A 24,725-nucleotide genomic window follows, 5' to 3' on the forward strand; every position below is an offset into this window, starting at 1 on the left:
GATATTAAAATGGCTACTCCAGCTTGTTTCCTGAGACCATTTGCTTGTAAAATTGTCTTCCAGCCTTTTACTCTAAGGTAGTATTTGTCTTTGACCCTGAGGTGTGTTTCCTGTAAGCAGCAAAATGTAGGGTACTGTTTACGTATCCAGTCAGTTAGTCTGTGTCTTTTTATTGGGGCATTAAGTCCATTGATGTTAAGAGATATTAAGGAATAGTGATTGTTACTTCCTATCATTTTTGACGTTATTTTTTAAATTTGAATGCTTAACTTCTTTTGGGTTTGATGAATGTTTACTACCTTGCTTTTTCCAGGGTGAAGTTTCCCTCCTTGTATTGGTGTTGTCCTCCTATTATCCTTTTTAGGGCTGGGTTTGTGGATAGATATTGGGTAAACTTGGTTTTGTCATGAAATATCTTAATTTCTCCATCTATGGTGATTGAGAGTTTTGCTGGATATAGTAGTTTTGGTTGGCATTTGTGTTCTCTTAGAGTCTGCATGAGATCTGCCCAGGACCTTCTAGCCTTCATAGTCTCAGGTGAAAAGTCTGCTGTGATTCTGATAGCTCTTCCTTTATATGTTACTTGGCCTTTTTCTCTTACTGCCTTTAGTATTCTTTCTTTGTTTAGAACATTTGGTGTTTTGATTATTATGTGACGGGAAGTATTTCTGTTCTGGTCCAGTCTGTTTGGAGTTCTGTAGGCTTCTTGTATATTCATGGGCATCTCTCTTTTTAGGTTAGGGAAGTTTTCTTCCATAATTTTATTGAAGATATTTGCTGGCCCTTTAAGTTGTAAATCTTCACTCTCATCTATGCCTATAATCCTTAGGTTTGGTCTTCTCATTGTGTCCTGGATTTCCTGGATATTTTGGGTTACAAGCTTTTTGCATTTTGCATTTTCTTTAACTGTTGAGTCCATGGTTTCTATGGAATCTTCAGCATCTGAGATTCTTTCTTCTATCTCTTGTATTCTGTTGTTGATATTTGCATCTCTGTCCCCTGATTTCTTCCCAAGGCTTTCTATCTCCAAAGTTGTCTCCCTTTGAGTTTTCTTAGTTGTTTCTACTTCTGATTTTAGATCCTGGATGGTTTTGCTTAGCTCCTTCACTTGCTTGTTTGTGCTTTCCTGTAATTCTTTAAGAGATTTTTGTGTTTCCTCTTTCATGACCTCAGCCTGTTGACCAAAGTTCTCCTGTATTTCTTTAAGAAATTTTTGTGTTTCGTCTTTCATGACCTCAGCCTGTTGACCAAAGTTCTCCTGTATTTCTTTAAGTGTTTTTTGCATTTCCTCCTTGTTGGCTTTTGTATTCTCCTGGATTTCTTTCAATGATTTTTGTGTTTCCCTTGCAAGGGCTTCTAACTTTTGATCCATTTTCTCCTGAATTTCTTTAAGTATGTCCTTCATGTGTTCCTATACCAGCATCATGACCAGTGATTTTAAATCCAAATCTTGTTTTACTGGTGTGATGGGGTATCCAGGACATGTTGGTAGAGGAGAATTGGGTTCAGATGTTGCCATATTGCCTTGATTTCTGTTAGTGACGTTCCTGCGTTTGCCTTTTGCGATCTAGTTCTCACTGGTGTTAGTTTGTCTTGTCAGTGCTGGACTCACCAGTGCAAGCTGCCCCTTCCCAGTTGGCCTCTGGTGCACAGCTTACCTCCTGCACTGCTTGTAGACAGGGTGCTGCTGTCCAGGCTGTTCAGATCCCAAAGCAGGCACCCGAAGGCTCCCGCTGGGGCCCGCTGGATTCACTGGAGCACACTGACTTCTCCCAGCTGGCCGCCCGGAAGCCCAGCTAGCCTCTTGCAGGACTTGGAGATGTGGTGCTGCCGCCCAGGCTGATCTGGATCCAGAAGCGGAGAGAGTAGAGCTGAGGGCTTCCGCCTGAGGCCTTGCCCCAGATTGTGTCTGTGGACCAGATGGAGCCCGTGTGCACCCCCAGGGAGTGCGGACGGTGTATGCTGCTGTGACCTCCCCTGTGTTCTGCTCACTCTGCTGGGCAGCCGATCCGCCAACCGGGCTGTCGCACACAAGGTTAGCCTGGCCGCCCAGTCCCTGAGTCCAGGCAAAAGCCTGGGAGGCCAAGGTCCGAGCAAAGTTCCCCTAGGGCTATGACTGTTAATTGGGTCCACCAGGTGACTAGGATGGTGGGCGTGCGCACCCGCGCTCCCTGAGAGCGCCGGGAGAGTCTGCTGTGCTAACAACCTCCTGGGCGGGTTGACACACAGATGGCCCACCAAGCCGCCCAGTTCTTGGGGTCAGTCCTGTGCCTTTTGGGGCCTAGACCCCCGCTTTGTTAGCCTCAGGCTATACCTGTTACAGGTCTGCCCACCAGAGCTCTCTGTCGTCCTGCAGGCAAAATGGCGGCGCGCGCGCAGGCCTGGGCAAAAAACCTCCTGGCTGGGTTGGCACCCCGATGGCCCCCCGACCAGCCCAGGGCCTGGGTGCAGGCCAACGCCCGTCGGGCTCAGACCACCGCGGTGTTTGCCTTGGATTATGTTTGTGTACCTCAGTCTGTCCGATCCCTGGAGTCCGAAACTAAGATGGATGCACCTCTCCTGACTGGTGGGAGGCCGAGTTCTGAAGTGGCTTCCGTGAAGGCGCAAAAACACTTCTTAACAATAAAAGAACTTCTGGGGGAATCACCATCCCTGACCTCAAGCTGTACTACAGAGCAATAGTGAAAAAAAAAACTCCATGGTATTGATATGGAGACAGACAGGTCAATCAAAGGAATAGAATGGAAGACCCAGAAATAAACCCACACATATGAACACTTGATCTTTGACAAAGAAGCCAAAACAATACAGTGGAAAAAAGACAGCATATTCAATAAATGGTGCTGGTCTAATGGGTTGTTTGTATGTAAAAGAATGAAAATAGATCCACATTTGTCACTTTGCATAAAGCTCAAGTCTAAGTTTATCAAGGGCCTCAACATAAAACCAGACACACTGAATCTAATAGAAGAGAAAGTGGGAAAGAACCTCGAACTCATTGGCACAGGAGCAAATTTCCTGAACAGAACACCAATGCCTCAGACTCTAAGATCAATAATTGATAAATGGGACCTCATGAAAATGAAGTTTCAGTAAGGAAAAAGACAATTTCAATATGACAAATCAGCAGCCTACAAATTGGGGAAAAATCTTCACTAACCCTAGAGGACTAATATTTTATGTATTTATATATACACATCTACATCTACATGTACATGTACATGTACATCTCCATATCCATATCCATATCCATATACATATAATTTAGTTAACCTCCAAAAAATTAAATAACCCAATTAAGAAATGTAGTACAGAGCTAAACAGATAATTTACATCAGAAGAATCTCGAATGGCCAAGAAGCACTTAAAGAAATATTCCAAAAGAAATAAAGTCTTTAGTCATCAGGGAAATGCAAATCAAAAGAACTCTGAGATTCCACCTCACACCAATCAGAATGGCTAAGGTCAAAAGCTAAAGTGATGGCTCTTGTCAAGGATGTGAAGAAAGAGGAACACTTCTTCATTGCTGGTCAGATTGCAAACTGGAACAACCTCTCTGGAAATCAATATGGTGGTTCCTCAGAAAATCAGAAATAGTTCTACATGAAGACCCCGCTATACCACTTTTGGGCATATACCCAAAAGAGGCCCCACCATCCCACAAGAACACATGTTCCACTATGTTCATAGCAACCTTATTTGTGATATCCAGAATCTGGAAACAACTCAGATGTCCCTCAACAAAAAAAAAAAATGGATACAGAAAATATGGTTCATTTATACAATGGAATTCTTTTCAGCTTTTAAAAATAAGAATATCATGAATTTTGCAGGCAAATGACCGGAACTAGAAAATATCATCCAGAGTGAGGTAATCTAGACACAAAAGGACATAAGTGGTATGCACTCACTGGTACTTACTTTTAGCCTATATATATACTTTTAGCCAATAATATATATACAGAATACCTAGAACACTACCCACAGACTCTAAGAAGTGTAACAAGCAGAAATGCCCAAGAGAGGATGCTTAAATCCCACTTAGAAGGGGGAAGAAAATAATCATGGGAAGTAGAAAGGAGGGATCTGGGTGGGAGAGGGGAGGTGGAGAGGAAAAGAGGAACAGGATCAGGTATTGGGGTGCGAAATACAGGAGAGCAACCCAGAGGGCTAGGAGAATGAACGAGAATATGCAGCCTCAGGTGGGAGGGGACCATCGAGAAAGTTCCAATGTAAAAAATAAATAAAAGAATTCTAAAACTGCACATAGCACATGGAACACCACAAGAATTTTAATCCACAAAAAAGAGATAAAGTTAACTAATATATGCTGACTATTTTCTATTAGACAAGTCTCTTTTTACAGATGAACGAAGGAGAAAGATGATCTTGTTTTGAACCAAGGTGGGGAGACTCTTCCTATCAGAGATAAGCATCTCTACACATTGGTGTAATTTAAAGAGATAGCATTGGCCCTGTGCTAGACAAATGATCAATGGAATGGACAGGAAATTGGGAAAGATAAACAAAAATGAATAGAGGGCTTCTATTTCTGATTATTTGGGCTGTAATAGAATCTCCAAATTGAAAAAAAAATAAACCAGCTTCTTACTTAAAACAATACATCCCATTAATTCCAAATAGATTATAACCTAAATGTAAAAAGGTAAAATTAAGATATTTTAATTGTGTAAATATATGTTCATATTATCTGAACAGAGAAGGCATTTTTAAATTTTAAAATTTATGTATTTTTTTAAATATTTATTTTTAAATACATTTTAAAATTTATTTTTTATTTAAAATTTATTTATTAAAATTTTAATATTTTAAAAATGCACAATTTTTCTTGAAAAAATTATAGGCACAAATCACAAAGAATTTTGCTAAAGATGACTTCACTAGCATTTTATACTTCCCATCAAAATACCATAAACTAAGGGCCAGCAAGATGAGTCAGTGAGTGAAAGCACTTTCCACTATGCCTAACAACCTGAGCTCAGTGTCCATAGCACACCAAGTAGAAGAGAATGGACCCTGTCAGCTTGACCTATGCCTTGCACGCAAGCACCGTGGCATAGAAATACCACCTTACTCCCACCACCCACACACAATACAAGATGGAAAAAAAAAAAGATTTAGTGATGAATTCAAAGTATTTGCAAGCAAGTATAGGAGTAAATTTGTGTGTCCATCATGTGTAAATAATTCTACATTTTTTTAAAACATGGCTAATTGTTGAGAAAAGAGACAAAATATATTCAATTCACAGAAAAAGGAAAGAATGAATATTAAATTAGAAATAATGCTGATTTCACTGTTAGAGAAAAAAAACTTAAAATGAAACAAGACCTAGATTAACAACTTTAAAGAAACATAACATCAACTTTTTGTATGCTTGGTCCCCAACAACAGGCGTGGGAGAGGGGACTCTCCCGGAACCTGCTGCCTGCCTGCCTTTGGATCATTTCCTCTAAATAGACTGCCTTGTCTGGCCTCAGTGGGAGAGTATGTGCTTAACCTGCAGTGACAAGATATACCCTTTGGGGGGTGGGGGCATGTAGTGGTGAGAAAGGGAGGGAGGAAAGGAGTGGTTCTGCATGAGGGGGTAATGGGAAGAGAGGGAACACTGATTTTGGGATGTAAAATATATAAATAAAATAAGGTTTTGCAAGTTAGTAAGAAATAACATATATTTACACTATTCTAACATTAATACATTCCTGTTAATGGACACTCTGGAAAACAGTTTGGAAATTCTCAACCCAGAATATACATACATACATGCATACATACATACATACATACATACATACATACATACGTATGTATGTATGTATATGTGCATATATACGTGTGTGTGTGTGTGTGTGTGTGTGTGTGTGTGTGTTTGTGTAGATCAATAACCAAAATTTCTTCCATCAGTAGTAATCCTGGAGTAAAGACAGTCAAGATCTAGTGTGAGCATCAAATTTACTAAAAATTTAGGTCCTTGGATCTTCATACCACTCCTGAATCAGGAGCATTTTGAGAAAGATCTAGCAATATGTTGATACAGATAAGCTTGTTTATGATAGGAGTTTACACACCAGGACAACCTGCTAATGTCTTTTTTAAAATATCTTAACACAAAGAAAAGTTAGTATGTTTTTGCCTTACATGATCACTTTATATTTAACAACAAACTGTCCCTATTTGGTCTCTTGTGGAATATAACACACATATGCTGGCCATTCATACAAGTGAATCACAAATGCAAAGTTGAGTGACCAAAAAAAAAAAAAAAAAAAAAAAAAAAAAAAAAAAAACCCAGAAATCAAATGACCAAAGAATACACCATACATTGGTATTCGTACCATTTAAAACTGAAATGTCAGTGAATATGTTATTCCTATCTTTAATAATATTTGTAATATATTAACTTACACATAAAACTGTTACCGTATCGTCAGGCAGACAGTCATTTCTGGAAGAGAAATGGGAAACTGAAGCATAGGATCTAGTAAACAGGCTGAAGTTTCAGCCCCATGTAAGACCGTGCTACTGGCCATGCAAACATAAAGAGAGCAGACAAAATGGCATAGCTAACACCCGAGGAAAGGAGTCTGCTCCATCACTTTTGGAACATTTTAAATTTCAAAACAACTAATGATTATTTTCAGAAGTGTCTTAAAGACTAAAATACCCTAGAAAGAAAATTAAACAAATAAAATCATGGTCCAGCAAAGCATTTCTCCTTTTAATTTCTTTCTCTGTTTGAATCTATGTAAAAATCTATACTGTAAGTAGATGTGGGTACTCGAGATTCAAATTAGATATGCAGTTACTTGAACTGCTTAAGAAATTAAAAGGGGGGAAGTGGGAATTCAAATACGGAGGACAAGGTAGAAATTGGTAATGATTAAACTAGAGTCATTGGAAGCTTATATTTCCAGACTGACCCTTGTGTAATACAAATCTATTGTTACTTCCTCCAATGCCAATCACTAAGCTCAGCGAAGGCCACCCTGTACTACCACTCAGAGGATGCTGTTAATAAAAAGATATAAGATAAGTGCCATTCAGAACTCCAAACCAATAACCTCCACCCATAAATACAGAATTTGCAATGCACTTTTACTTGCATCGATTTAAGTTAAGTATCCATACAATAAAACTTATCATGGCCAATTTTAGCTGTAATGCTTGATGAGTTTTGACCGAGGTGTATAGTAATACAAAACCACTACAATAAGCACCTGAGATTTTCCATGATCATAAATTCCTACCCACGTTTCTTTACAGCCGAATTGTCTACCAGTCCCTGACTCCTGACATCTGTCCATCTTCTTCTGTCACTACAGATATTCTTGACAAAAGTTTTGTTAATTCCAAATTTGTGGCATACACTGTTTCTTATTTCCTTTAACATAATGCTTGGAAGATTAAACAAGATTATTCTCTTAGTGCCAATGTATGCCTTCTTTTAATTAATAAGTATTTCTTTATCTAACTAGACCAAAGTATAAAATTCATTAATCTTACATAGGAATGGATCAACTAGTGCAAAGTCTCACTTTACTGACTACAGTGATGAAGTCTGGCAGTTTCCAGTCATATGGATGAAATGGAAAGAAAAGAAGGAAGACTTGGCATAAAGCAGGCTCAGAAGACAGAAAACAACCTTACAGAATATTTTAACTAAGAATATCAGAGATAGGAAAATTGATTTTTTTTAACACAAGAAGAAGCTATGAGAAAAAAACAATTAGTAAGAAATCACTCTTGAACTTTAAAATATCAATGGTTTTTATTAAAAAAATAAAAATTCAGAACGCATGAAATTTACAAAAGGCAACAAAGAGAAGGAAAATGGGACTGGTCAAATAAGGAGGCCTAACATTTCGTGAACATGAATGACAGAAGGAAAAGCGGAGAGGATGGCACAGGAAAATTATCAATAAATTGCCGAACAATGAAGAGTACAGGAAACCCACTGACATTAGAAAAGAGGCATGCATATGCAGGAGAGTGACTTAGCACACACATGCATAACACACATCACTGGGCATTCCAGAAGACTGGGCTAGAAAAGAAAGGCACAGGGATGAGAAAAATAAATTAATTAATTAAAGGATCAAGAAAAAAGTAACAACAGAATTTTCACCAGAAAGACTATCTTCAAAACTCAGAGGGAAGGAGAAGCCACTGACCAAGCATTAAGTCAATCAAGCTAATAGCCAAAGTCTGCAAAGATGAATGTCTCGATGCAAATAAGCAGAAAATCAAACTGGCATGTTCTTTTTGATACTCCCATTCTGAAATGTGCTCGCGCAATGAAAGAAAAAGAGATGAAGGGAACATTAATTTCAAAAGTGAAAGACAAAATTAAGTCCCAGAAAAGCCATCCTAACTTCTTAGGATGAAGCCATAAAACACACTCCCAATTGGATCAGGAGTGTTGAGGAACTTGCAAGGAACTATGACAGAGCATATGAGATGAACATTTGAAAATAATTAAAATCTGTGGCTAGCAACTTAAAAACTGGTCCCAGCTAGAAACTTGAAGGAAAACAAAACTCTTTGTAACAAAAACAGGCAATCATGGTATACTATTTGGTTTCACAGAAAACAATATTTATGAATCATGATGACAAAATAACCCATTGTGATTTAGCATGATTAAAAATCACCCTCAAAACATAAAGAAGCCAGAAATCAATAAATACTAGATCAAGACAGAACAAGCAAGACAGCACGTTGTTTGAAAAGCCACTGAGAAGGAACGGTTAGGGGTAAAAAGTGACATTGGTATGTAAGGAACACCCCCCCCCAGTAGTTCCCATGTCTCAGCACAAATATTTTGGTATTGCTTGATATTTTTAATGTAAATACACTATTCTGCTGAAAATCCAAACACTGAACTGTTTTAGAACAGTCTTAGTTTCACAGTTTATACCAAGAATCAGGACAAAGGAAATATGGCTTCAAAGAAATTTCAGAATAGACTTCAGTGTTAACAGTCTTATTTATAGTAATAAGTATTGACTGGTGCTTCTGTTTGCCAGGTCCTATTCTAAGTGCTTTTGAAATACAAACCCAAATAAAATCTGATATATACCTTTATCCAGGTCTTTCTACCCATCTCTGTACATACTGACTACTAATCCCCAAACTGTCCCTGTCTACATTATTTTATGCAAAGTTTTCAGATTTCACTTTCCTCAAATGGAAGCTTGATGTAATTGTACTTTATACTTTTAAAAAAAATGCAAGTCTCTATTGTATCAAATGAATCTGGCAGAAACCCAATTAAATCTCTGCTGGATTTCCCTATGAATTATCTCCCCTACACATTTCCAGTGAACTTCCCCCAAACCAGCCCTTTGTGACTTTAGAAAACATGCATCGGTTACATTTTCTCCATGTGTTCTCTGAGCAATGATAACTTAAAGATGAAATGCTTATTCACCCACTACTTTCACATCTCAAGGTCTCCGAAGAACAGAGAGTACTTCTCCTTCAGCTGCATTGTGTTCTGTTTCCTTGTCTGAAGCCCACACTTTCTGACCAATGTCCCCCAACTACTCAGTGACACCAACTCTATCACAGGTCTCTCATCTGAGTTCTTGCCTACTCTTTCCTACTCAAATGATATGCCTTTGACCATAGATAGCTACTTCCATTAACATCCCAAAGAGTGGCCTCTCTTGATGATTCCAGTTCTCTCTGGGCTGGGCTGGCTCCCTTTACCCTTCATCTTTCAGCCCTGGGGTATAAGCTGTTGTTACAGTATTTTGATCAATTTAATTCCCCTTGATCATATCTGCATCTCTTTAAGTACATGCATCAGTACATTTTACAGCATGTGAGATGGTGAGAAACTCTGAATGCCACCAAGAAAAAAAGCTACATGAGCCATCTGGGGTGAATTCTCTGGGCCACCAAGACGCTGGCCCATAAGACATTCATCTGTCTCTTGTCTTCTATCTATATGCATGCCCTCTTTGTCCTAGACCATGGGCTTTCTGAGCAAGAACCCAATGGATTTTTTTTTATGAAGGTGTTTAGAAAATTATTTCTACTATGTAAGTTCTATATTCTCCACTGGTCCTCTGCAGACCCTGGATAGGAGAAGCACTTTGCAGGCACTCTCTGTCCATGGATGTCACTGTGATTAGAACTACTGAGAGAACACAGTCCTGACAGCAGTGAACAAAGGGAGAACACAGAAGATTCTAAGGATGAGAGCACTTTGAACCAGAGATGTGTGAACCCAGAAGCATTCTGAGATTGGCATGATGTCTTTAACTAGTTTTCAAAGGAATCAGACTTGGCCAAACCCAAAGAGAACTTTGCCAAGCACTTTTCCCCTTAATTTTTAAACCCATGTGTATTTTAAGGGAAATTCAATGCATATGTTTCTGATTCATTTACACTTAACTCATCAAAATGTTGTTTTGTAAGAGTTATTTGATGTCCCAGTCTTTTGAGCTTTTGTAAAGAAATGTTTTGCCTCCTTAGAAATAGAAACTCTCTTTGAGCATCTCTCTCTCTCTCTCTCTCTCTCTCTCTCTCACACACACACACACACACACACATACACACACACACACACACACACACACACACACACACACACAGTCAGTAACTGATCCCTCAAAAATTTGAAGTCATTGTGAACCTCAGGGCCCACAAGGTTCCAAAGATGTCTTCCTGATCTAATGTGACTTCCATCTCTGTAGTAATCTCAGGGATTTTGTCAGAGAGGCATAGAGTTGCACAAGGATGGAGGTCTAACTGACAAAAACTGTAAAACAAGGATAATGAAAAACTCCACAAAAGGGAGACAAGGATGTCGAGGTTGGTGCAAAGATGTGAGGAAGCTATAAATCAAACACCAGAAACAAAGAGGATAAAAGAACACAATGCTTATATACAGTTTGAAGATGAGGTGGGGAAAGAGGAAAACGTGCACAAATATATGTTCAGGAACACATCTATCAGACCTTTGGGATCCTGATTTAGAAAAGCAGATATCCTGGCCATTAGGGAAGCTAGCTTCAAAATATGTTCCTAATTATTCTGACATGAATGCGTTCTCAAGCCATGATAGTTTTTGCTACCCACCTCTACAAGCTTGCTTGCTTGGGTCCTGTCACTAAGGTTGGTGTCGCCAATGCTGATTTCTGCAGGCTTTGCATTTTTTCCTCTCCCATCTTTGTTATTGAACACATACAGACAGAAACACCAGTCCCCATTGTGCCAGAGAAGTGGATGTTTACAAACACAGAGGACCTATCCCAGAGATGGAATATTCATGCTCCACATTAACATGCCAACCAGAAAGTCATGACATTGATGCCCAGAAAACAAAGCCAAGACAGAGTCATACTTCTCCAACTCTTTCTTGATAAAACTTACTATTTAAGATGACATAAAAAAACAATAAAATGCAAGAAAACATAAAGCACTGTGCAAAGACATGAAGGAAGGAAAGCTTCCCTGCAGAGTTGAAATGCGAATAACAGTCACTCCAGAGGTGGGAGAAAATTTGGGTAAAATTATTTGAATTTATAGGGAAGAGGCTCCAAAGAGACTAGGAAAAAGGCAAGCAAACAAAGAACGAGAAAACCACACCAAAATGCCGCCAACACAATTACATGCTTTTACAAGGGTAAAATGGGTAGGGTGGTGAGAGCATCAGATGACCTTATCAAAGCACACTCTGTACACTATGTACATATATGAAAACAGAATAGGGAAACTCATTATTTTGTAAAATATATTAATATGTGCTTATAAAATGAGAACTGAAGAAGGAGATGGAAGAGGAAGAGAATGGGGAGGTGGGGAGAAGGCAGCAATGCTTCTAGCAGTGGTGGCTCATAGGACAGCTGTAAGTTCAAGGCTGCATAATAAGACTCAGAGGGAAAGCAAGAAGGGAAAGGCATGATGGGAGTTTGCTCTTTCCTTAAGAGTAACTTCATCTAGACTAAAATAAGGAAAACTTAAGCTTGAAATGGCTTGCTCATGAAAATATTAGAGACCTTTCACAGCTATCCTGGAAACGTGGTAAATGAGAAAGACACTCCTACTTGAGAACTAAAATCAGGTAGTATTCTCATATGTTCGCCACAAAACAGAATTATCCAGTCCTATTATCTACTCTGTCAAAAGTAATAGCACTAGTTATCTTTTTTTATTCTCTACCTCAAATATTAATTCCTTTAGGGCATGGGTAGTGGTTCCTTTCTTTGTATCCAGAGAAGCTGACTCATCTTTAACATTTGACTCATACCTAGGGAATATCTGTGGAACAGAGTTAATGAGCCTACTTAAAAGAACAGAGCCATATTGCATTTTTGCTAATTCTTTCTTTGTATATTCAACCTCCATCAAGGAAACTGGAGGCTCCTCCCTCCAAAGCCAATAATGATTAAATGTGAACATCTATTCATTGGTTGTCTTCTTTGAGATCACATCTTAAAAAAAAAAAAAAAGGGAGGACTCTCTTGCTCCCTTTTTGAATTACCACTAACTCTTTGCAGAAATGAGTGGGCATTGTTAGTGTCTAGCTAATCCTCTCTGGATCTGCCCCTCCATCACCAGTGAGCTCCTTCAGCTATGTCATGGCTAGTTCTTTTTTGCCAACCGGACATAGTTAACTGGGAAGAAGGAATCTCAGCTGAAAGATTTCCTAGATCCAATGTTTCTGTGACCATTTGTCTAGATTGTTAGTGATATGAGAGGGTCAGCTTATTATAAGTGGTAGAACAGTCTTGGGCATGTGCTATTGGATTATATTAAAATAAAAACAAAACAGCTGAGCATAAGCCATGGGGAGAGTGTCAGTAGTCAGCATCCCTCCAAGGTCTCCAGGTCTTGTCTCCCAGTCCTTGCCTTGAGTTCTTGCTCTGACTTTGTTCAGTGATAGAATGTATCTGGACGTGTCAGCTAAGATAAACACTTCACTCCTCAAGTTGCTCTTGTTTAGATTGTTTTATCATAGCAACAGAAAAGCAAATTCTAACACCCTAGGATTATTTTTGCCAGTCTAGAATTGAGCCACAGTTGCCCAGCACCCTCTGGGATTCCTGATAATCATCTGCTCCTCCTCCCACAACCTCTGAAGAATGTCTCAATGTCTGTTCCTGCTTACTACCATTGCTTCCCCAGCTGTCCAGCATGCTATAACCCACCCCATGTGGATGACACTTGTGAGGCAATGCCACCTAACACCAGCAGTCACCAAGCTGCTCTGAAATGGACACTTGCCTCCTGACACAGAAAAATCACAGCCAGAATCATTGGGAAAGGGAGAGAGCAATTGGCTACAGGTCATGCCAAAATAAGCATTTCCTTTTTGTCCTTTTCTAGTTACGAATTTCAGAAGGAGAGTGAAAGAATATAGTGATGTACGCAACCGTTTAGAGCCATTAAAAAAAATTCAGAATCTAAAAATGGCCTTCTAAAAATGATATTCAAAATGTGATTAGAGATGAAATCTCTGAGAATCTGATGGAATCCAGGAGCCCTGATCATGCAAATTATACTGTTAGAACAGTGTGCTGGATGTTAAGAGCTTGGCTTTAGTGTTCAACTAAGCTAAATGATACCCTCTGTCAGTGACAGAAGCCACAACATATCAATGTCAATGACAACTAAACTGCCTTCAAATACCAAGATCCTACGGTTTAAAAAATATTAATATATGTGAAATATGTTAATGTTTACCATATGTCAGGACCTATATCAACTGCTTTGTTTGTTCTGCTTAAATGATTTTATGACAAAATGGTTAGCTTGGTGTTATAAAACCATCTTAGTAAGGTAGATAAGGAAACTGAGTAGTGAGAAAGCAATAGGCTATGGTGAAAGTTACACCGTGTGTTAGAGAGCCAAGATCACAACAAAATAACTGTCTACCTCAGTGGAAAGAGTATGACCCCAAGTACCAGCTGAATATTGCCATACCAACACTACCAGTGTCTTGTGACTGATGGTCCTGTGTGCCAGAGCAACCACTATTTCAAATGTTTCTGATCACTCTTCATAAGGAGTTAACCTCCTAGGGTATCAGGGCAGTCATGGAATCATTCTAGCCCAGAGGAAAGGTATGTCCCACCCACTAGCATCTCAATGGTCAGCACGAATCATGTGGGCAGAAGAAGGAGAGATAAGAATCATAGTCTTACCTGGTGGCAAGTTTCAAAAAGTCTACTTATTATTGAAAACTCAAAATCCACACCAGTACCAAAAGCTCTATAGGCCTTTAGTCTAAGAATGAAGAGTCATTTAGTCGTGAGTTTTCATACATAATACAGTCACAGTGTAGGGATTAACCCCTGACAGATACCATTACTCACTATCTGGTCTGGTGTACTTCAAGTTTTCTAGCATGACCTATTTGGGATGTTGAAATTGGTCTAGGTTTAGACCTACAAAAAGCATACCATTTTTATGCTACCACAATCCATTAAAACAGGGTATCCACTTCCCCCCTTTACTATACAAATCATTCTAATCTGGAAGCTTAAAGTAATAGCAACAATTTCCATTTGATTTGTGGAACATTCTTTCTGGCTTGCCAAGGGAAGACACTTTTCCCATCAACCATCTCATTTGATCAGCCTTTCGTATAGAAATTGTTTCTCTCAGGACTTTCCACCTGACAAGATGGGCTGCTGGCATGCTTAGCAAAAGAAAACTCTAAACCCAAACCCCAGGCATAGCCCATCGCCATGTTGCTGAGAGAGGGTGAAGCTGAGATTCATCTTTCCTGCACTGCATCCTTCCTGTCACAACTCCCAAACCTGCACGCCAATTACCTTGAACAGCTAATGAAAGCAGTCACAGGCTATCCCCTCCTTTGATCAAGGTGATCTGAAAACAAAAGGGACTCCCAAAATGATTCTGACAGAGGCACTCGTCCCTGAAAAGGGTACAGCCAGTTTCCAAGAGGCAAAGTAAATGCCCTCTTAAAAAGCATGAAAATTAGCATGCATCAGATTTCCTTCTATTTTATTAGCAGGTAATAAATAAGTAAGGCCGTGAGTGGGCGGGTGTAGAGATGGAAGACCCGTGGCTTAGGGACCCCCTTCTATAAGCCTCATGTTTAACACTGTTTGTGTTAATGATGGCTACGATCTGTACAAGACTCTTCCTGGCAAAGTCCAGGCTGAACCATTTCACATGCATTGTTACACTTTACCTCATAATGACCCCATAGTGTGGACATGGTCATTATCCCTTTCTGCACATGAGGAGCCCAGGCCTTGGAGATTGTGTGCCAACATCATGCACAGCTGACAAGCACCAACCAAAGATTTGAACACAGACTGTCCCTCGCTGTGACTTAATGAGCTTAGAGAGCCTGCTGCCTTACTCTTTCTTCCTTACACCGGGAGAGCCGCAGCAGTGAAAGGTTATAGGACTCTTGTGAGTTGAACAGCCAGAGCGATTGAATGAGACCGTGGGTCAAAACTTTTAAAAACATAGAGGATTAATATAGCTCTAGGACAGGGAACATGTCAAACATACACAAAGCTCTGGATTCAAACCCTGGCACCTTTAAAAAGTGAAAAGGGGAAAGGAGATGATAGGTGTGGATGATCCCTTCCTTAGCAAAGATCACTTACAGCAGAAAGCAGAGGGTGGGCTTTTCCAAACACTTCCATCCCTATATCTTAGAAACTACTTCAAAAGAGAGGACACCGCAGAGATGAATCCCTACAGGACTGCACAGCCATATCAGATCTGCTTCCCTGCTGTGGTTCTCAGTCCCCTGATCCCTCCACTGTTAACCTTGGGGTCTGATGACACACGGTCTTCCCACTGGTTTCCAGAGGATTTTGAGGCACCTTCTGTGGGAGACTGACACAGGCGGGCTGAGACAGCCTCCTAGGACTCGCTGCTGTTCAGAGCCATTCTGTTTGCAGGTTTGTTTAAGGCACCATACCTCAAGCCCTTTCGAGCTACATTTAATACCACTTGGGGGGTCACCACTGCAAGGATATTGCCATCCATAAAGGCAAAGCGTGTCTTGTACATCTAGGACTAAGTGTGGCACCTTTCAAAGAATGTGCCACCTGAAGTTTGGCTCTCTGTGCTTTTCATTTCCCCAGCAGGCAAGGGGAATAAAGACAGCCAGTCACTTGTGAGCCTGGCAAACTTACAAGAATCATCTTAATAGCTGAGGAACTGTTGAACAGCAGTGTTGAAACATTTTTTCTGATTTAAAAATACAGCACCAATTGCTCCCCCAAATGTCCCGCCTACATAGGAGAATAAGCTGGGAAATGCAACTGCAGCAAGACGGCAAGGAAAGCAAAGGGAGCCATGAGGCCAAAGTGACAGAAACGTGACCTGTTCCTGTGGTTCATGGCACTACGCAGGTAGGAGCAGGGAGCACACAATTCCGCCCTATAATTTATGTATCTGGCTAAATCTGAGAAGAAAAACAAGAGCCCAAGACTTAGGGAAAAATTAAAAATCACACCCCATAAAAGATGAGATACTACTTTCAATAAAGAAGTATAGAATGTACATACCTCTGAGACAAATCCTATGGTCACCTGGGCTATGGATGTAATTATAGGGATGGTGGTGGTGGTGGTGGTGGCCGCTACTATTGACTTAGGTTCGAACCTCTCTTCCTGTGACTTGATCATCCTCAGACACCCATACTGCAAGAGCAGCAGCCAAAGCAGCCTCAGTGTTGCCTTACTGACTCCTCCAGCATGCTGGAGTTGTGCTTTCTACTCATCTCTGGGGTGCAAAATAGTAAAAGTGATGCTGGCCTTCTGCTGTCTTGCCTAGTCTCGTAAACATCTCAATGGAGTTGATAATTTTACGTCTGAGTCTAGCAGCTGCAAGCGCCAAGAAACAAAACTGATGTCAAGAATAGCTACAGCCAGGCAGGATGGCACACAACTGTAATCACAGCTATAGAAGGCAGAAGCAGGAAGAATGCCAAGCTGGGCTACATAGTGAATTCCAGACAATGATATACAGCAAGACCTTATCTTAAAAAAGAATGAAAGAAAAAGAAAGAACCAAAAAGAGAAAGAACCAAACCCCCACACACGCTTAAACCATCATCTTTGGACTGGAATATTCCTAGTACCCAAGTAAGTCTATACCTTTCTAAATACCCCTAAATCTTTCTACCATGTGAGTTAACGCCTTGGTCTTGGAGGACCCAGTGATTCCTCCCAATCCCATGGTAGACTGTGCTCAGCATCTCCTTCTGCTCTCCTGTAGCAGATGCATTTTATTTTCTGAGCTATAATCTTAATATTACTGATATCCTCTGAAACATGAGTAGGCACATGTTAAAATAAGCCTTCAATGCAGTCTTTGAAATGTCTAAATCCTGTGGTCAGCATAGCCCAACATTTCAGTTTTTAGCATTTCGATTGGTGCTCTTCCTCCTCCTGGTGATAAGTATATAGAACTTCCATAAGTTATTTGGAAGCAATTGTTTTCTTTCATGAGCACTTGATTCATTTGCTTTATCATTCAGCAAACAGTTTATGAGTTCCTATTATGTCTTCTCAACACTGCAGTTACAACAGTGATGAACCTATTAAAAGAGACATTTCTTTACTCCTATGGGACCTTACTGTTTTGGTGGAAAAAACTATATAAACAAAGTATAAATGTAGAACAAATTTATAATGCAAACCATAAATCTAGAACACATCTGTTTATATATATATATATATATATATATATATATATATATATATATATATATATATATATAAAACAGGAGACGGCAGAATTCATGATAGCTTTCAGTTGTTGGTGAGATCAATATAAAGGGATGTACCCACATATATTTTAATGGATCAAAATAATCATAACTATCAAAGAATCTGATACTTTTATAAAGAGATGGAATGCATCAAGTTCTTTGTTCTGGAGACTCTGTTCTCCAGACTCTTGCTGCAGTCGTATCTACCCATCAGGGGAGGCCACCAGCAACAGTGTATTTCCAATGGTGATTAACAGGCAAATGAGTTTCAAACCCATTGAGCTGAGAGCACAAAGAGTGCAGAGTGTTTCTTGCTTTAGATGTAATGGCTGAGAGATGATTTTCGGAAGAAATGCCATTTGAGAAAAGCTCTCAGTACACTGAGTGAGGAGAGTGATCCTGGGAGCCAGGAAAGCAGGAAGCTTGCATCTTCTATGCCCTGAGGCTCCCTGCTGAACAGACAACTCACAAGTCCCTGACCTCGCATCCTTCCATCAGTGTAGACAGTCCATGTCCCACTCAGAACTCACAAGTCTCTGACCTCACCTCCTACCACCAGTGTAGACTTTCTATGTCCCACCCTCCACACTACTCCAGATTCTTGTGAACTTGTCTGTTCTGTTTGCCACGTTCTCATTCCTATCAGGTGCCAAATCTGGGAGGAGTAAAAAGAAACCAAGTACAGAGTACACCAAGCTGAGGAACAGAGAAAGAAGAACTCGTACAGTACAAACTGCTTCTCACTCAGTCTTCAGCCAAGGATCCCTGCATAGATCACAAAGGGCCATCAGAACTCAAGTGGGCAGCAGGACAAGAACAGAAGCTCCCAATTCAGATCTGATGCAGGGTTGGGTTCAACGTGCTCACTCCACAGGTGACTGTCTGACACTTCTGCACGTCCTCATATTAAGCATGAGCACGGAAAGCTAAAAGTAGAATCCTTTGAAAACTGCCTCTAATTCTGGGAAGAACGTCAGAGAGAATGAGAAATCAAGAGGTAGACACGAAGAAGGACAAGATGTCAAGAAAACGAAATAATAAAATTTTCCTAACTTAGCAAAATGCACCAACCTATGACTATTTGTTTTCTCTAGAAATGAAGTTCATACAAGTTCAATGTACAAAAGGGAAGTGAATATTCATAAAGTTTATTTTCCTGAAAGCCTTGTGTTTGAAAGGAAGTCAGATTGAATCATTTACAAATCAGGTGTGGGAATCCTGGTCCCTTCCAAGTGCTCAGTCTGGTAAGAATTTGTACTTCAGAGCTCATGGGGGGGGGGGGGTCTCTGGCAAGCAAAGATTTCTGAGAGGAAAAGGCAAAAATAGCATTTGCTGCTCTGTCAACAAGGCAATTGCTGAGGCAGATAATTCAGCTCCGAGGTACGAGTAGTGCTATCTCCATGCTGCTGAACCCTCACTGGTCCAAACACAACTGCTTCTGGCCTGGAAGTTGCAACTGCGTCTGGACACCAATCAGTTGGAAAGAAAAAATAGAAGCTAAGAGTGTTCAACCAGTGAACCCCCTTCCCAGTCCCTCATTCAAGAATCTTCATCCCCCTTACCTTTGCCCCTGAGAGGGTGCTCCCACACAACCCCCCAACCAGCCACCCACTCACCAACTTACCCTCCCCCACTTTACCCCCACCACACATACTCTACACCCTTCTTCCCTAGTGCATCAAGAGGACTAGCTGCATCTTCCCCCACTGAGGTCAAACAAGTCAGTTCTCTGTTAAATATGTGCCGGGAGTTGGGGGTGTGGTTAGTTGGGGGTATCAAATCTTAGACACTTTTTCTTCTTAAATCATTGACTATTCTGAGCTCTTTCTTACATCCTTCTCAGTGAGTCCTTGAGTTGAAAGTTTGGAAATGAACAGCTCCTGAGAACATTTATTATGATACCCAATTTCTATACTGAACAAATAATGGGGAAATCATGGTGCATAATGAAGATTTATAAAACAATGTAAATGAAGAATTTGGGGGGACACATGGTACAAAATATGTACTTTTCAAAGCAGTGTCTGTTTGCTAATACCAAGATGATTCTTAATTAAACTGTTGATGTGGGCTTAAAGAAATTATTGCAGAGTTTATAGACATAACTATTGGAAGAAGTGTTGGATTGTGTTCTGGGACAGAAACTTGCTGGTCCCTGGTCATTATTGAAAATACATAATTTTTTACAGTGTATGAAGTGCAGTTAGTGATGCCTAGTTGTTTATGGGTACAGGCCCATGTTGGGAGTATGAGAAATCTATCAGTGGTCACTCCATCAAAAAAGAATTGTTCTTCCTCCCCTGGACAAAACCCACTGCCAACAACTCCTCAGTAATGGGTGTGGCCTGGAGATCATCTGCCCAATCTATGCTGGAATTTTGGCTGTTGATTTTTTTTATAGGTCTTACATTAATAACCACAGCTGATAAGAGTTTGTGATTGCAATAGCTAGGCTTTGTTCACAAGATAGAATTTCAGAGCATGCACCCCATTCTCTGGATTAACATTCTTTCTACCTCTACTTTTGCCATATTCTCTAAGACTCTGAGTTGGGGATAATATAGATACCTCAATTAGGGCCGAGCACTGAGTCTCTTATTTTTAGCATATTGATGGTCAAGTCGTAACACTTAGATTAGCACGGCATAAGAAGCAGAGTATATTATGTGCCTATTGGACAAGATTATATGCTGGAATCAGAGAAAAGATAGCGTAATAGGCTCACTTCATTACATTCATGGGACATTGGTTTTAGAACACCCAAAAGTACCAAACTCTGAGGGTAACTAAGTTCTTAATATAAAATGAAGTTATATTTGTGTATATATTACACATGTTCTTTTATATAATTATTTTCTAGACTATATAATTTAATATTATATAAATCATTATGCTGTATTGTTCAGGGAAAACATTTTTATGCTCAGTACATATACAACTTTCCAACATTTTCCAAATATTTTCAAACTGAGGTTGATTAATTGCATGAAAAGGATCCCATAGACATGAAAGATACACAGTTTGACTCCTCTTTAAAAAATAATAAAGAGAAGGTAGATATTAGTGGACATAGAAAATATATAGCCAGTCTCTATCTAGCAAAGAGTGAAAACTGAATTTAAACAATTAAGTCTGAAAGTTTAATAATGGTGGTTGTTTCTTGACTCTTTTCTTTCTGAAGTAATTTCTTTCTTAAACTTCCTTTGTCTTCTTCCTAGTTTCAAATTAAAAAAAAATACATGTCTGGTGAAAATGGTTGTTTCTTTCATTTAGAATAAGTGATAAAATTTTGAATGCAATATGTATAGACGTGAGATAGACTAGTCTGTTTCTTTCTGGAAGTTAAGATCAGGATGTTGAATGATTAAGAAAGTAAGTTCTAGAGAAGAAGATACCTTATAGATGAAATGGGTTTAATGAATTTATCCTCAGGATGAGATGTACACCAGTGTTTAAAATATTTTGTGTTGTTATCCATATATTATTATTCTCACAAATGGTCTTAATCTCTTTTTATTAATACATCCCCTGGCTTTTGTCACTGTCTTAATCAAAAGGCTTATTGTCATGGTATCAAAGCAATTGGTGAGGGGAGCATCATTAATAAGAGCTAAAGAAATGACCCCACCTCTTGACTGCTTTTCTAAAACTCTTTGACTAAGCAGACACAATGTCAAGATGAAACTAAGAAGAACTAGGGAAAGCAATTGAAGTTTCACTACTATATTTAACACGATCTACTGTTTTAGGATCATGGGGTGGGTTCTGAAGGATTCAGAATGCCTAAGGTTTTCACTTGGGACAATGGTTTGTCCCCGGATTCACAGGATGCAAAAATTTTTGTATAGCAGAGAAAACAAAGGAAGACAACAATCTATGTTGGATCAGCTCATGCTGATGGCTTCCCTCTGATGAGTTTATGGTGAAAAAACAGAGCCTGGATTGTTTTAAAAAATAGGTGAAGGAACTGAATAAACTCATTCCACGTCTAAAAATGAAAATAGAAACAAAAAAAAAATCACAACCTTTGTTTTAGAGATAGAAAACCTAAGAGAGAGATCAGAAGTCATAGTTGCAAGCATCACCAACAGAATACAAAAAATACAAGAGAGAATCTCAGGTGCAGAAGATACCATAGAAAACTGACACTATAGTCAAAAGTAAATGCAAAATGCAGAAAACTCCTAACCCAAAACATCCAGGAAATCCAAGACACAGTGAGAAAACCAAACCTGAGGATAATACAGATAGAAGAGAGTGAAGATTCCCAAATTAAAGCATCAGTAAATATCTTCAACATAATTATAGAAGAAAATTTCCCAGAACAAGGGGCCACTCCTCCTTTCTTCTTGTTCTGGAAAGACTCAGTGAAGCAGTATAGGGCAAAACCAGAACGGGGAAGTAGGAAGGGGTGGGTGGGAGGACAGGGGGAGAGAAGGGGGCTTATGGGACTTTCGGGGAGTGGGGGGGGCTAGAAAAGGGGAAATCATTTGAAATGTAAATAAAAAATATATCGAATTTAAAAAAAAGAAGAAAATTTCCCTAACATAAAGAAAGAGTGTCCATAAACACATAAGAATCCTAAAGAATTTTAAATAGATTGGACCAGAAAAGAAATTCCACCTGTCATATAATAGTCAAAACATCAAATGTACAAAACAAAGAAAGAATATTAAAAGCAGTAAGGGAAAAAGGTCAAGTAGCATATAAAGGTAGATGTGTCAGAATTACAACAGATTTTTTTCACCAGAGACAATGAAAGCCAGAAGATCCTGGGCAGATTTTGTATAAAACCTAAGGGAACACAAATGCTAACCCAGGTTACTCTACCCAGCAAAACATTCAATCAAAACACTCTTCAAAGGAAAACTCTTCCAAGAAGAACTCTCAATTCTGAACAATTTTGCTCCAAATGCAAGGGCACACTCATTCATAAAAGAAACTTTACTAAAGCTCAAAGCACACTTGTACCTCACACAGTAATAGTGGTAGACTTCAATGCCCCACTCTCATCAGTGAACAGATCATGAAATCACAAACTAAACAGAGACACCATGAAACTAATAGAAGTTATGGACCAAATGGATTTAACAGATATGCTATAGAACATTTTATCCTAACACAAAAGAATATGCTGCCTTCTCAGCACCTCATGGTACCTTCTCCAAAACTGACCATATAATAAGTACAAAATAGGCCTCAACAGATAAAGTAAAACTGAAATAATCCCATGCATCCCATCAGACCACCACAGACTAGGGCTTATCTTCATTCAATAGAAACAAAAGCAAGAGAAAATCCACATACACATGGAAACTGAGCAATGCTTTACTCAATGATACCTTCTTGGTCAAGGAAGAAATAAGGAAAGAATTCAAAGACTTTTTCGAATTTAATGAAAATGAATGTACAACATCCCCAAACTTATGGGACACAAGGAAAGCAGTACTAGGAGAAAAACACATAGCTCTGAGTGCTTCCAAAAAGAAACTGGAGAGAGCATACACTAACAGCTTAACAGCACACCTGAAAGCTCTAGAACAAAAAGAAGCAAGTACACCTAAGAGGAGTAGACAGTAGGAAACCATCAAACACAGGGCTGAAATCAACCAAGTAGAAACAAAAAGAACTATCCAAAGAATCAACAAAACCAGGAGCTGGTTCTTTGAGAAAAATCAACAAGATAGATAAACCCTTAGCCAGACTAACCAGAGGGAACAGAGACAGTATCCAAATTAACAAAATAAGAAATGAAAATGGAATATATAACAACAGAAACTAAGGAAATTGAAAAAAATCATCAGATCCTACTGTAAAAGCCTATCTTCAAAACAACTGTAAAATTTGGGTGAAATGGACAATTCCCTAGACAGATACCAAATACCAAAATTAAATCAGGATCAGATCAACCACCTAAACAGTTCCATAAACCCAAAAGAAATAGATGCACTCATTAAAAATCTCCCAACCATGCTCGCTTCGGCAGCACATATACTAAAATTGGAACGATACAGAGAAGATTAGCATGGCCCCTGCGCAAGGATGACATGCAAATTCGTGAAGCGTTCCATATTTTTATAAAGTACAAAAAAAAAAAAAAAGTCTCCCAACCAAAATAGCCCAGGACCAGATGGGTTTAGTACAGAATTCTAGCAGATCTTCTCAGAAGACCTAACACCAATACTCTTCAAACTATTTCACAAAATAGAAACAGAAGAAATATTACCCAACTCATTCTATGAAGCCACAGATACACTGATAACAAAACCACACAAAGGCCCAACAAAGAAAGAGAACTTCAGACCAATTTCCTTTATGAATTCCTATGCAACAATACTTAATAAAATTCTTGGAAACCAAATTCAGAAACACATGAAAACGATCATTCACCATGATCAAGTTCCATGATCAAGGCATCATCCCAGGGATGTAGGGATGGTTCAACATATGGAATCCTTTCAATGTAATCCAGTACATAAACAAACTCAAAGAAAAAAAAACTCATGGTCATTTCATTAGATGAAATCCTAAGTGAGGTAACCCAGTCACAAAAGAATACACATGGAATGCAATCTCTGATAAGTGGATATTAACTAGCCCAGAAGCTCTGAATACCCAAGGCACAATTAGCATAACAAATGACTCCCACGAAGAAGTAAGGAGAGGGTCCTGATCCTGGAAAGGCTTGATCTAGCATTGGAGGGCAGTATCAGGACAGAGAAAAAGGAGAGAGGTGATTGGAGAATGGATGGAGAGAAGAAGGTTTATGGGACATATGGGGAGGGGGGAACTGGGAAAAGGGAAATTATTTGGAATGTAAATAAAGAATATAGAAATATATAATAAAAAAGAAGAAAAAAAAGAAAAACATTTGACAAAATTCAACATCCCTTCATGTTAAAAGTCTTGGAAAGATCAGGAATTCAAGGCCCATACCTAAACATAGAAAAAGCAATATGCAATAAACCAGCCAACATCTCACTAA

General features: G+C 39.3%; 1 non-coding gene across 1 annotated transcript; it reads left to right on the forward strand.

Moving 5' to 3' along the window:
- The first annotated feature begins 23,710 nt into the window (after nucleotides 1-23,710).
- LOC127668289 (U6 spliceosomal RNA) lies at nucleotides 23,711-23,817 on the forward strand. Its single transcript, XR_007974061.1, has one exon. It is a non-coding gene; the product is annotated as a U6 spliceosomal RNA (small nuclear RNA).
- The last annotated feature ends 908 nt before the right edge of the window (nucleotides 23,818-24,725 follow it).

Source organism: Apodemus sylvaticus, chromosome 17 (genome assembly GCF_947179515.1).
Source record: "Apodemus sylvaticus chromosome 17, mApoSyl1.1, whole genome shotgun sequence".
Classification (NCBI taxonomy): Eukaryota; Metazoa; Chordata; class Mammalia; order Rodentia; family Muridae; genus Apodemus; species Apodemus sylvaticus.